Below are 11755 nucleotides of genomic sequence, written 5' to 3' on the forward strand. Positions count from 1 at the left end.
TGGCAAAATTCAAGATTTAATCAGTAAACAGGGAATATTTAGAGGGAAAAGACTGGGGATTTCTAGAAACTAGAACTTCACTAAGAATTAGTCATTTTTAAACTAACATCATTTACTTTTGTGATCGATTAGGGATACTCAAGATGTTTATTTTTAGCAAAACATTTGATTAAAATTTTCCTCATGATATCTTATGAAAAAAACTGGCCTGTAGGCTAGAATAGTTTAATAAGGAGAGTGCTAATGGAGTTCAGCTGACCACTGACTGGTCTCAGCAGTATCTCCCAAAGGCCAACTACGTTCCCAACCAGGACTGCACCTGGTACTTTCAGTACATTACTTTGAATTCTAACAAGCACCCTGAAAAGTAGATGTTACTAACCTGATTTTATTGATATGGAAAATCAGTTTCTCAGGTCACAAAGCTAGTAAGGGTCATGGCCAAGCTCCAAAACCAGCCTCCAAAAGTTCAAGACCATTTTCCACCGTGCCACACAGGCTTCTATGTGAGCCTCCATGGCGAAAGGAAGTGTGTTTCATAGATTATTAATGACTTGAATGTCTGGTGAACAAACTCACCAAATGTGCAGGTGACATAAAACAAGAAGTTACAATTAACATGATGAATGCCACAGTCAAGATTAAAACAGATCTAGCAAACTGGAAATTGGAGAGAGGCTTAAAGTAACACAAAAGAAAAAAAATGTTCAAGAAATTTTTAGGGATATAATTAAAAAGTTAATAAAGCCTACCGTGATAGCAATGTGTGTGTGTGGTGGGGGAAGAGAGGCTGGTGGGGTGAGATTTTTAGTCAACTGTGGTGTACTTACTACATAAGGCAATTATGTGTTAGATGATTTAGTTTGAAGATAGGAACTCATTGCACTCTGCACTGTTCAGATTAAATTATGGAATTCATTTTGGGGCTAAGGATTTTTAGCACAGAGAAGGGTCTTAAGGAACGAAGGAAATATAAAAGCAATGGCTATTTAGTGAAGATAACTAATACTGACTTCTAGGTAACTATACTAAATACTTTATGTATATTATCTCATTTAATCCTCACAATAATTCTATAGGTAACTAGAGTATATAATCATTCCCATTTTACAGACAAGGTAGCTGAAGCTCAGGGCTCTGAAAGGCTATCGGTAAGGGGGACAAGAGTCTTAACTCTGTACCACTTTAGACTTTTCATTTCTTAACTATTTTTTGGTCACAGACTCTTTTCAAATGGATGAAAGTTTTAGATCCTCTCTGCTGAAAAATTTCCCATATAATTTCCCACGTTGGAGGACTACTGGCAAAAGCAAGACTATGGAGAAACAGGTCCAAGGAAACAGTGGTCACTTCAGTGTAAGCAAAGCCTTACTAACCGTAACAAAGAAGGGATACCTCAGAAGCGCTGAGCTCCCTGGCACTGAAGTGTTTGATGAAAATGTAGCCTGTCAGAAACGCTATAGAGGAGATATTAAAATGGGTTAGAGGCTGGCCTATGATTTTAAAGTATCCTTTTGCTATAAGATTGTGGGCCTAATAGGTAATTTTGGCAATTTTTGTTTGATGGCAAAACAAGAAAGTTAAAAACTGCAGATACTGTTTTTCCAGACCATTCTGCTGAACATGTCAAACAGAATACTTAAATGATGTTATTTCCCATCTATATATGTGTTAGTTATATCAGGTACTCGAAAACGACCTAATCCAAAGGAAAAAAAAAAAGGTATATTCAACTGTTGATCATGACGTGATTTATACTTTGTCATAATAAAAGTAGATTCTTTTTTCCTCTGAATCCTTAAATACAACTTTGTCTAAGCTAAATACCATATATACCAGATCCTAAAAAGATGGAGTCTTTGATGGGAACATTTACTCGCTTATAATTTTATGTGAATTTATTTCCATAAAGGATAGAGAGAGAGCAGACAGGAAACAAGAGAAACAACTCCTATTGTTCTGCTTTGCTTCTCAGATCCCTTAGCTAATGGCTGAAGGATCTTACAGATCTACTCCGATTTTTTTCCCAATTACAGTATAATTCACCCCAAGATTCAGCCTCCCACAGCTCTAAAGAGCACAAGCGCGAATACTTTGCTCACCATAGGTCATTTGGAGCAGTAGCCTGACAGCTTGGCATACAAATTAAATATTCATAGGCAAATCTTTTACCTGAAAATCTTCGGTCTCTCTTCAGGTAGGAAGGAGGAAGAATGAAAACTGCGGCTCCTAAGGCAGTACCTTTAACTTGGGGCTCAGAACCAGGTGGAAGGGGCGGGGGCTAACTCTCCTCCATGAGGAGACAGACGTGAGGCTCTATCCGGGGCAGCTGGCCCCGAGAGGTCTGCGTGAATTCAAGCCGCCTGTGACTCCCAGGTTTCTGCCATTGAAAAACCCAAAGGGCAAAGCTGACGAGCCGAGACCGACGGACACACGCGCCGGCCGCCCACCTCCCAGGTGTTCACTTACACAACACATCGCTGGGGCAGCTGCGCGCCCCTCGCCCGTCGGGACGGCCGCGGGGCCAGGGAGGCATCCGGCGCTGGGCGGTCCCCGAAGCTCCGGGGGGCGCCGGTCGGCGTCAGGGCGGCCGGGTGCGGAGCGAAGCGCAGTCCAGCTGCAAGGGCAGCGGCGCCGCCTTCTCGCCAGCGTGCTGCTCGCTCGAGTGGCAGCGTTTGGAGGACGGGGTGTCCTTTGGCCCAACTCCCGGCTCTGGGCCCCTCCTCCCGCCGCCGCCGCCGCCGCGCCCGCCGCGCGCTCCTTGCGGGTTCGCGCCCCGCACCAGGCCGCCCGGGCCCCGCAGGTGGCAGCCGAAGGGCGCTCGGCTCTGGGGCGCGCCCTCTGCGGGCCGCGCGCGAATCCTGGGCGGCGAAGCCAGCCACGGTCACGTCGGCGGGCTCCCGGTACGAGGCAGGGGCGGGGCACCGCCGCCCTCACTCCCACCATCCAGAGTGCTGCTTCCTCCCCGGCAGGAAATTAGACCCCCCAAAGTTCCAGGAAGACAAGAGCGAGCAACTCACTTCACCGCCTGGCCCCTTGCCCCTCCTCTGAGCCACCTGAGCTGCTGACTGTTCTGGGCTCTGCCCAGGTAAGAGGAGGGACTGGTCTCTGAGGTCCCTCCACGGCGGGCGAAGCTTGCTCGGGGAGAACAGGTGCTCGCGGCCGCCACGGTGAACTCGCGGCAGGCTCACCGCCCACTTCCCAGTTAGGGAGCTGGAGGTCAGGTCCAGGTGTAGCTGCCAAACCCGCTTTGACCTCAAACCCCACACTTCGCCGGGATAGGCCAGGGACTCTGCCCTTCCCAACTAGCTTGCACCGTGAAGATGCAGAGAAAAAGTGCTTCAAGCACTAAATCGTTTAAAAGTACACATCTATTATGTAGTTCTCTATCCAGGAATACTCAAGAACATGTTTCAAGTTTGTTTCTCAAAACAAAACACCTGTAACCAAACACCATTTTCTCACTCTTCAAACCGTGAAAGTCACCATCTCAAAACATGGCCGTTATTCAGTTGTGTTTTCCTCCACGTTCCATGTGGTGCCTGCATCTGCCCGGTATGATTCCAAGCTGCAGTAAATGCCCGAGAGAACTACAAAAGAACCATTATTTTAGTTGTGCTCTACAATGGATTGGTCATGCAAAATTCATGCTCGAAGAGATCTTAGGAATAGCTTCACCTGACTCTGCCTTACAGATGAGGACACTGAGACTCACAGCTGCAAAACTGTGAAAAAGAGAGACGAACCGACTCCACAGTCTGTTGACTAACATGAGGCTTCGCTCTCTAAAGTATAACGTAGTAAAGAATACAAATACAGTAGCCCAGAAGTGTAATTTTTCTCCATGATAATATGATTAATGGAGTGGGTACATTCTGACATAGAATATGAATACACTTACCTTGATTTGTCTGGTAAGTGTCAATCTTTAATGTATACAAATTGATTATACTAATATCAGCAAATATTTAGTTCTACATATTTCAGACGTATCATGCTAAATAATTATGATCAAAAGCAAGGAGCCACCTTTAGGCTTAATTCTCCACTTAAGGTATCTCATTGCTTGTCCTCTTTCTTGCCCAGCGTTAAGCCTTTACCAGCCTAATGCTGGAATAATCCATGAGACCTCTGGGTTCCATGCTGAGAGATCAGTGTCAGCCCTTCATATGCTCAAGGCAACAAAAGAGAAACTCAGAAATTTGTTGTTTTACTACCCGGTTACCAGAGCAGAAGTGGGTGAGGAAAGAGTCTCTGGACTCCATGAGAAGAGAAATAACTTGCGTACACATACATTCCTTTCTTTCACTCAGTTCAAAGACACCCTGGATCATCTTTGCCAAGGGTTGGTTGTCCTCCGCCCCTTTGGTCTCAAGAGTGAATGAGTCCGGGGAGGCGGTTGTGCTGGGCCCTGCGGCTCCAGGTGGATGGCCCCCGTCCCACGGGCTGTTGCTCCGCCGGCCCAGGGCTAGGCTCTCCCTCCCTCATCGTTGGCCTGGCCAAGACGCAGAAAGACCCCGAAGCAGCCTCTGCCGCCTCTCCGCGCGGCCTCCCCAGACGGGCCTCACACTCGGAACCCCAAGTCTGAGACAGTGCGGGCAGGCTGGGCGCAGACGGGCGGGCCTTCCCTGCGGCTCTGCCAGCAGGACTTGGTCTACTCGCGGCTAAGATGTCTGCAGGCCCTGCACCCACTCCGGCTGTAGGAGAAGCTGCTTCTCCAAATGCTTTTGAGAAGGAACGTGCTTCCAGCCTTAGGATGTCAAAAGAGTGGAGCCTTGGCCTCTCCTCAGGACTGCCGGCCGAGATGGTGCCATTGTGAGAGACAGGAAAGCTGGCTCGGAGGGACATGGCGCCCCCCTGCTGCCGGGGCTCGGAAAGGCCGGCTTTTATTCAAAGCCAGCCCAGCCTGAAACCCGGAGCCAGAGCCTAGCGTTTCTGCTCTCCTGTCATCTCATCCTGGCTTCAACAAGATGGACGAGGCGGGAACCCCTGTCCTCAGACTGGTGGTGACAGACGCCAACTGTAGGATTTTGAAAGTGTGCTGAATACAGCTTTTAAAAGCTGGAGAACAGAGTGAGAGAGAAGAGGAAGGACCCCAAAGACAGCCGAACTTGAATGTGGTAGGGTGAGGGAGCCTGGGCTACAAGTGTTGAGTGGGTTTTCTTTTTGCCAGAAGGGCATGGAAAGTAAGTATAATAAAAACAGTAATGATAAAATACTACAGTTTGAGCACAAGCAATCTGACCCCAGAACCCATGCTGTTGACAGCAAAGAGGCATTGAGCTGGATTGAGGACTTGAAACAAGCAATCTGACCCCAGAACCCATGCTGTTGACAGCAAAGAGGTATTGAGCTGGATTGAGGACTTGAAACAAGCAATCTGACCCCAGAACCCATGCTGTTGACAGCAAAGAGGTATTGAGCTGGACTGAGGACTTGTATGCGGAGTAGTAAACTTGCAATTAGTAGAACTGAATCAAGGCATTCCCCCTGCCTTTTACCCTTGTATAGAAATCCCATTTCCAACCCCAGTCCCCCTAAAACTTCCACTCTAGACAGACAGGTCCGAGAGAGGTAGGTAGCTGACTCCCTCCACTGGTTTCTCCATTTAAACACCAAGCACCTCTAACTTCCATTTCTGCTTCAGGTGGACCAGTCAGAGCTTACATCTCTGGTAGAAGCAAGAGAGGGCATGCCAATGAGACAGACGGAAACTTCTCTCTAAAAGAACTCTAACTAGTGAAGTGGCACGCCCCTGTCAAGAGGGATCTGATCACTGGGACTCACCTGCCACTGGGGCTCTTACTAGCCTACCAGAGAGTCAAACGTCTTCATTTGTTTTCTGATAACGAAGTGATGAGGACAGGATACATAGATGGAATAGTATGTGAATGTTCATATAGAGACTAGAGCATGCATGTCCATTAAAGAGTTATGAAAGTCACAGAAACCATATATAAAGGGTAAAAAGTGACTGAGGAGACAGAAAAAAATTTACCATTATGATATAGCATTATGGAATGTATCTTGTACATGCTAAAATATTTTAGATTTGGCTGAGAGACCCAGATAGCTCCTCTGAGTAGGCGACAGACACATTTTCATGTCAGACCCTAGACTAGGGTTTTAGGAGGCAAAGCTAAAAAAAAAAAAAATCAGCAGCAGAAATGGCATATTGATTCTTTAACTCTTTGAAGCCCAAGATACATCAATACATTTCTTGATGAAGCACTAGCTGTAGGTATGAAAATGGTGTCTTCCTGTGCTCCTAAAACTTTTTTCTGCACCCTTTGTAATATTCCTGGTTGTTCCTATGCCACAGCAAGCTTCAGAATCTCATTACAAACCTTAATCACACTGTTGTGAACGACCTATGCTTGTTTAATATTTTCTCAGAATCAAAGAGCAAATTATCAGATTACCTGACCAGCCAAATAGGTGAAAATGTAAACCTAGTAAGTAATGTAAACCTAATAAGGAGAGTTTCTTGTTTTGATATTTTAATATGTATCAGAATATGTTTAAAAGTTCTTATACCCAAAATAAATTTTCAAAGCTGCATTTGAGGCTATTCTAGTCTTATTCATTATGTCACTGAAATGAGAAATGATTTATATTATCTTCCTCATATGAAAGACAAGAATCCAATCACTCCTCAGACTGTCTCTTTTCCTGAAGAAAAACGTTTAACTTTTTCTCACAGGATTTCTTTTACTCACGTTTCTCAGGCTTCTCTAGACCCATTCTTGTTCTCCAGATGTAATTAAATGTCTGCCAATGCAAACTAGGGAAAAGTTCCAAATAAGAGTTTAACTAATGCAGAACATTAGATAGAGTATTATGGAACAATGTTTCTCAACCATGTATTATATAATCCAGTTCTGTTCATTAACAGCTAGATAGGCTGTCAACTATGCCATCGACCTAGTCTCACTTGTCTCATTTCTCCTTAAAGTTCTACATTCTGAGTTTGGGTACTGTGAAAATTAATAAAAAGAAACTTCATTTACAATGGAGTTGGGAGGCCAGCAGGGGGAGCTCTCAGGCCCTACCAGTGCTGTCCGCTGCAGAGCCAATAGGAAGAGAGGGACTTCGCTTCGAAATACTATCCTCCCCCAGCGTCAGGAGGAAGAAAGGCTTTACTTCTCCCCTGGTAACTGCCCAGCCAACGAGAGACGTCGCTACTCAGCCAACGAAAAGCCACTATGCTTGGAACTCCCAGTTTACTCTAATGAACTTTGTGTTTATAACAACCTTCCCAACTAACCTCTTTCTTCTGTAAGAGTGGTCCTCTCCTTTGTTCTCTGGGCTTGCCTATGGCTTTGCTGTAGCTTGCTTGCGCCAGATTGCAATTGTCTGCTATTCCTGAATAAACACATTTTTTTGCTGGTTCACTGGCAGTTTTATTTTTAAGGTTAACAGTCTTTAAATTTGCTAATGTATATTTGTCAGTAAATAAGCCTCCTTGTACCTATATAGGATCTGTCTGAAGATCTTTATACTAAATTAAATATATTTTGGAGTCTCTAAATCTCCATCAGCACTCTTTCTCTTGCATAAGTAGATTTAGCACTCCCCCCCAAAAGGTAGAAATGTCTGGAAATAAATTAGCATCTTATTTTTTTAAATTACTGTTGCTGTCTTTAATGGTTACTTATATTTCTTCTCCCCCCTATATTCTAAGCCTCTTGAGGACAGGAACCATTATTCTAAGCCTCTTGAGGACAGGAACCATGTACTTTATGTATTCTATGTACTTATTTCTAGCGCCTGGCATATGGAAGGCATTAAATGTTTGCTGAGTTGAACATTCTTACTCTGCTGTGGTGCTTACTAGGATTTCATCCCATTTTAAACAGAGAAAAACATTACTGCTTAGATCCATGAGTCTGAGCTTCTTTAAGTCGTCAACCTATGTTTATTTGGACAACCATTTCTGGCATTGAGATGGGGCCAACTTCTTTTGCATATAATGTGGGTATAAGACATTTAAAACCAGGTAAATACCGCAATCATTGCTCCAAAATTTACTATTTCAAACATCGTATTATATTGTATGTTTTTTACTTAGGGTATATGTGCCTTCGAATATGATTCACCCATTGTCTGAATACCCTGATTGTTAAGAACAGTCTGTCCCAGTTTCATCAAAATAGCTCGGCTTCCCTCCTGGAATTCTGAATTTTCACATATCTATTAGTTCATAATTTTTATTACTCCTATTTTCAACGTATATTTAGCAAATATTTAGCTTTAATATAAAAATTATTAAACATTAGGATGTTTATTCAAGAAGTTAGGAGTATTAGAATAGATACCTGAGGGGTATTCACAGGGATGAGGGACTTAATCTACATTGCTCTGGTGAGAAGTACTAGAACCACCAAGAAGAAATCATGGGAGGCAGATCTGGATTTAATTAAGAAAGGACTTTCTATTGGTTAGAATTTACAACAGGATGGAATGGTTTGTGAGCTTCCTTTTAAACCAGAAGTTAGATAATCTATCTGGGACACTGTAATGAAGATTTTTAAAAAGAATAGCAAAATTCCATATCCTGTAAAATGAGTCCTCCAAAGCCAAGATTCTATAATCTTAGGAGTTGTTTTGCAATATGAAGACACGTGAGCTGGCCTTTGGATTGCATCCAACACTAAGGCATTATCTCGATGTCCTACCGTGTGTGCCTTCTACAAGGGCAGAGATAGCCCTGGTATGATTGTTGGCTAAGGAAGCAGTTTATCATCCTTTAAAGATTTTTCCTTAAAAAGCAAATCTACTGCCAAATGTTGTATAAATTGGTACTCAAGGAAAAATTCTAGCTAACTGAACATAAGCAACAATTCTATCCACATGGGGATATTTTATGGCTTGTGATATTTCACTTAACTGATAACCTTGTCTGATGGAGTAGGGAGCTACTGAAAATTAGAGCTATTAATGGTAATTACTATTTACTGAGCACCTACTATGTGCTGGGAACCATAATAGCCATCTCCATGCTATCTCATTTAATCCTTACAATAGCACCTTGAGGTATGTATAATTTCTGTTTGAAATATGAGAAAATGGAAAAGATAAGGTAACTGCTAATATGTGGTAGAACTTGAATTTGAACCCAGGCCTGAGTCCAAAGTCTCAGTTGTCCACACACACAATAGCCTATTAAATCTGGCCACAGTTCCAGGCAGCATTCCTCCTATCCAACTCCTAATCCATCAACTCTGATGGGCAGTACCCATTGCCAGAGGTATCTTCATTAAAATGTCTCCTAAAAATGTTCCCATGTGCCCCAACATCTTAAGAAAACTCCAGAGGGATCCTCTGATACATCTATCAGAACTTAAGTTTGTTTTTTTTATTTATTATTGATAAATCTTAAGCAAGGTTCTTAAATAGTCAGCTTGGTTATTTTCCTGATATTTTGTTAAGTGAACATGGGGATATTATCCTCCCAGTTTTACTGATGGGGAAACAAAAGGTATAAAGTTTTACTGCCTTACCTCAGTAGTCATAAATGTAATAGTAGAGACTGTAGTAGAATTTGTTTCTCTCAGATGTTGCCTTTGTGGCTCTATTAGCAATTCTATTGTTTTTTCCAAAGCTTCTTTTCATAGAGTTTTAATGACAAGTTTCTCTTTCATGTATGTTCCACATTTAGGGCTATTTCCTTCCAAAGATTTTTCACTCCATTTTTTCCCAACTACTTCATTGTCTAGAGTGGTTGAGGAGAATAATATTCTGCTTAAACAGAAAGTTATCATAAAACCAATACATGTATAACCAAATTTTAAGTTATTATATTAGAATAAACAACTTACTCATAATACTACTCAAATTTTCAAGGAGAATAACTTCTTTATTTCCTATGACCTATCCTAGTTAATTTCCACCCCACTGGGTGACAGGTGTACAGAAGGTGAAGGTGGGGTTTGGGGAAGGAACATGAGTGCTCAGTTAGACATCTTGATCCAGAGATATTCTCTGGATTTACTTGTGTCTTCTGCACCAGAAGGGAGCATCCTAGGCAGCAGTGAGTTTGAGGCAACTTGATTAATAGGGCTGTCAATTATGAACTAGGTAAGATGTCTACCAAAAATAAAGCTCTTGGTTTTGGAATACTTGAACTGAAATCATTTTCTTTTTTTCTGGCTGTGATTAGAGAGTAGAACTAATAGTCTTTTTTTTTTTTTTAAGATTTTATTTATTTATTTGAGAGAGAGAGAGTGAGCAGGGGGAGGGGTAGAGAGAGAGGGGCAGAGAGGGAGGGAGAGGGACAAACAGACTCCATGCTGAGCCCCATGTAGGGCTTGATCTCAAGACCTTGAGATCATGACCTGAGATGAAATCAAGAGTTGGATGCTCAACCAACTGAGCTACTCAGGGGCCCCTAGAACTAATAGTCTTCTAAGGTCACTCCTGGTTCTGAATAATAAACTCATATCATCTGATTATAGACCTTTTCTTTTTGGCGGCTGAGTGAGGAAAAAAAAAAAAAAAAAACCAACCACACAACCTGTTTATCCTAGAGTAAATCCAGAACCCATTCCTAATCAATATATTGGCAAATATTTTCTTATGTAACAAGAGAAGACTTCCACTGCTCAGTCCTGCTTCTGCATGAGCGTCTGTAAAGGGGTGGAGGGATTCTCTCTGTTGAACTGCTACATTTTATCTCATAACTGATTCCTGCCCCAGGAGTCAAAGGCTGATGAAAGGTCAAAAAAACCCCACACTAATATTCTGTTTTATAGTGAGTCTAACAGATCTATTAAAAGGACACGACAAAAGTAAAAAATGGAATGATTATGGCTGCTATTATCCACTTGCTATTTGTTTAGATTAGATTGTTTAGATTTAGATTAGATTAGACTGTAGCCTAGGAAGCCCAGATGTGTTGTTTATGAAAAATAAATCTAGCATAATGTTAGATGGAATGTCCATTAAGTTACTAGGTATGCCACTTGGAGAGAGCAAAGAGATGCCTTTTAGAGACTGGTACAAATGACATTCTGAGTTCAACCGTATTGGGCCACCCATGCGGGGCTGATAAAGGCAAGCGTGATGACAGGTTAATAGGAACTGATCATTTCTGGAGGTAAGGATTTCTCCATGTAAAGTCTTCCTCCAAGCACTGACAGCGGTACTGAAATTAGTGGAAGCTTCTTCTCGAGAGCAACTAAAATTTAGTTTCTTCTCTACGGTTGGCTGGCTCCCGGCACAGCTGTCGGTACTGACAGAGAACTCTGGCTATGTAGCTCTTCCCTCCATCACTTAAGCAAGAACGCGAAAAGCAGGATATGCGGCTTATTTTAGAATTATGCCCAACTGTAAAAAACAGCATGAGAAAATTACCCTCATAAAAACAGAAGAGGGTCTAGGAACTCAGAAAACCACTGACGATGGATTAAATTGTTTCCCCCACATATTTGCCTTCACTTTTCACCATGTATATTTTGAGGAAAAAAAGCTTAATTGAATTATAAATCTAATAATCAAGAGAACTGAACTAAAACCCTGGTTTTGTCCTTAAATAATTGGAAAGCTTTAACAATTTTCAAGTCTCTGAGAAACTATTTGCTTATCTATAAATCAAACCCAGCTATAAAGTTACATTTTAGCATTCTTCGTATGTCTGTATTTTATTAGATTTCACTGAAGACTAGAAGTGATTGACCAGAAGCTAAATTAATTCTAACTATTAGTTCTTTTAAGATTAAACAGAATAGAGGTGCCTGGCTGGCTCTGTCTGCAG

At 42.4% G+C, this 11755-nt stretch overlaps 1 protein-coding gene across 2 annotated transcripts in view; it reads right to left on the minus strand.

Annotated features, from left to right (window-relative positions):
• Positions 1-2760, minus strand: part of CUNH2orf88 (chromosome unknown C2orf88 homolog) — a 28859-nt gene extending 26099 nt beyond the window's left edge. The window contains exon 1 of one of the 2 annotated variants that reach the window (XM_032406183.1): positions 2470-2760. The gene's annotated coding sequence lies outside the window, so the exon portion shown is untranslated. Of the gene's footprint in view, positions 1-2172; positions 2450-2469 lie in introns of those variants that run through there. The other variant, XM_032406191.1, reaches the window with a different exon arrangement.
• Positions 2761-11755: the final 8995 nt, after the last annotated feature.

Source organism: Phoca vitulina, unplaced genomic scaffold (assembly GCF_004348235.1).
Source record: "Phoca vitulina isolate PV1807 unplaced genomic scaffold, GSC_HSeal_1.0 scaffold1, whole genome shotgun sequence".
Taxonomy (NCBI): Eukaryota; Metazoa; Chordata; class Mammalia; order Carnivora; family Phocidae; genus Phoca; species Phoca vitulina.